Source organism: Phaethon lepturus, unplaced genomic scaffold, assembly GCF_000687285.1.
Source record: "Phaethon lepturus isolate BGI_N335 unplaced genomic scaffold, ASM68728v1 scaffold44740, whole genome shotgun sequence".
NCBI classification, from domain to species: domain Eukaryota; kingdom Metazoa; phylum Chordata; class Aves; order Phaethontiformes; family Phaethontidae; genus Phaethon; species Phaethon lepturus.
The window spans coordinates 40,929-43,771 of NW_010514953.1; the positions used below are offsets into that span (position 1 = coordinate 40,929).

The 2,843-nt window shown below is 55.1% G+C and overlaps 1 protein-coding gene across 1 annotated transcript in view; it reads right to left on the reverse strand.

Annotated features, from left to right (window-relative positions):
- Positions 1–2,843, reverse strand: part of COL27A1 (collagen, type XXVII, alpha 1) — a gene marked incomplete at its 5' end in the record, with an annotated part of 126,906 nt that overhangs the window by 39,302 nt on the left and 84,761 nt on the right. The window lies entirely within an intron of this gene.

Here is a 2,843-nt window from a genome sequence, read left to right on the forward strand (position 1 = left end):
TCTGTATTCACCAAACCTGGGGCTTCCCCATCCTGCTCCAACAACGGACCTTAGTCCTGAGAAGGGACAAGAGCCACCGCCGGCTTCAATCCATGCATTCATCCCGTCCCTGGCTCCCTCCCACCTGTGCATAGTGTAGCCAGTGTTTCCCTGCCTCATGCCCGCCTTCTGCTCCAGCATCGCCCGGCCCCGGGCGGACTGCACCCTCCCGGCGGCGCTGGGCCGGGGAACCGGCCGGGTCTGTTCCCACACTGCCCCGTTCACACCCGAGGACGTCACAGCACTTTGCAAAGCAGCGCTGTAGCGTTGGACAGGCTCACGAAAGCTGGTGAGCTCAAGCTGACGGGCTCTGCGAGGAAGGTGTTTCCACCACCCACAGAAGAAACAAGGGCCATAAGGGTTATGGGACACCCAGAGCAGGGTCTGTCTGCCCAGGCTGGAGGTGGACAGGGAACAGAGCCCCTGGGGACCTGGTACAGCAGAGCAGCCCTACCAGAAGGTGACCATACTTACTCTTTGGCCAACAAGGCCTTGCTCTCCAGGGACTCCCAGCGGGCCAGGATCACCCTACAAAGAAGGAACCACAGACATGGAAACAAGCTGTTTACCGACAGCGAGTGAGCACGAAGCACTTCCCATTGCATCCATCATTTTGACTTTTTGTTTCCTTCTCCCACACAAACACCTACACTTCAGTTTGCAAGGGCGTCCAAAGGACAGGTTGGCACCACCCGCACCTCTGCTCGCGGAGGGCCAGCGCACACCTTGCAGGCTCTGTTGCGATGAGTCCTGGGGTCCGGGGGGGTGCCTGCAGCTGCAGAGCCAGAAGATATTCACTTGGCACGGCCCTTTGGCAGGAAAAGCAGCAGTGCTGGCTGCAATGCAGCGCTGTGGCAGACACACCCGGACCGCGGGAGCAGCAAGCTGACAGCTCTTTGAGCCCCAGCATGGCTGAGGAGGGTGGAGAAGAACGTGAATGCTTGATGGCACCAAAACGAATGAACTGAAGGTGCCTGGAGCTGGCAAACAAATGGATCTTGGCAGTAGGCTATGAGGTTGCACTGGGGGTACAACGGCCATTGGGCACCTACCTCCCACGTGTGCCCACCCAAGCTGACTGCTTTGCAAGAGGTCAGGAAATGCAGAGGCAGAAGGAGAAAAAGACCTATCCATACATCTCGTCCTGCAGCAAACTGGGCTGTGAGCGATGACTGCCCAGAGCACCTCCCAGCACCTCCCAGTCTGTCCCAGCACCTCCCAGCTTCAGAGGTAGCAGCAGCACAGGACTCCCACTCTCTGACGCCCCAGCAAGGACGTGTTGCACTGACAGCGGGTAAAGGGATGCTTGTGCAAATCATCATGTCCTGCTCCCGAGGAGGGCAGCCAGGAGCACGGGAGCTGAAACACTCGTGCAGTATCAGGACACCAAAGACACGGTAGCTCCAGTGAAGTGTCAGAAGATTTGCCAAGGAAAACATGGCAAAGGATGGGGCTGGGGAGCGAAGAACAGCAAAGAGGAAATTGCGTTTAATCCCCACATAGAGCCTGTTCAAAAGCTCTCCACATGGTAGCGAACCTTCAAACCAAGCACGAAGGGGGTTAGGATAAAATAAAAACCCCTCTGAGCTGCTCAGCACAGGGATCTTATTCAAACAAAGAGGGGGTTTTTATAGGCCTTTCCATGTGGACAAGAAGGTGCATTCATGGCTGGGGAGCCAAGCACCCTTCCCCTATAACCGTTACAGCAGTTCAGTCCCCACAGAGCTGAGGCTTGGACACTGTGGCAGGACCTTGTCTGAGGGTGTTTTTAAGCTTGGGACCTTCCTAAGACTCTTCTTGTTTCAAATTTGAAGCTGCCTGGATCTCTGAGTCTCAAGGACTCCCTTCTCCACTCAGATTTTGGATCTGCAAAAGGGTTGAGCTTCATTTCCAAGGCTCTCGAGGAAGAAGACCCCTGGGACAGTTTGTCTTCCCAGCACTGACAGCCTCCCCCTTGGGATGGGGCTCACGAATTTGTAACCAAGAGCTTAAAGTTAACCTAATTTTATCTTTTAAACTTTATCTTTTTTTGAATATGCTGTCTGCTTTGGCTGCTGGAGGGTGAACCTGCAATGTTAGCAAGCCCTGCAGGAACAGAAGTTGCTATTATTTCCCTGGTCTGCCAGAGAATTTGCACTAAGGGTTTTTCTTACCTTCATGCCAGGTTCACCTGCAAGGCCAGGTTGTCCCATTGAGCCAGGCGGTCCCTGGGAAAAAAAAAAAAAGGATAATGAAAAAACCCATTGTAACCAAGTAGAAAGCAAGATCAAAGGCATAATTCCTTTAGCAGAGCCCTGGTTGCAATGTAGTTACCTCCCCGGAGCTGGCTCAGGGTACGCGGCATCAAAGAGGCCCAGGACCCCCTCGTGCCTGGCCCCTGGGAGGGCTCTGCCCCCTCTGCCCAGCCCCGCGGCAGCCCCCAGCCTCCTCTGCCAAGCACCTCTCTCCAACTCCTCCTAACGCCTCTGCTTTCTAAGATTAGTAACCACGCCAAGGAGCAGCACTGGGACTAGTTAGGAAAGAAGGGAAAAGCTCCAGAATTAGACTTGAAAGCCCTTCACAAGGGTCCAGCAGGTTGGCTGGTAGAGGGGATAACAAAAATGCTCAGCTGTGCTCTTGGTCCCTGCTCACGGCTTCCTGCAACCGCACTTCTCCATCAGCACCGGTGCGAGCACATTCTCGGCGTCCCCCAGTCTCATTTTAGTTACGGTTAAGCGTTAATGCAGCCGCAGGGTTTGCAGGCGCAGCGAATTGCTCTGCCTTTGCGGGAGCAGCTGCCGCAGGTGACACAGGCTCCGGCCGAG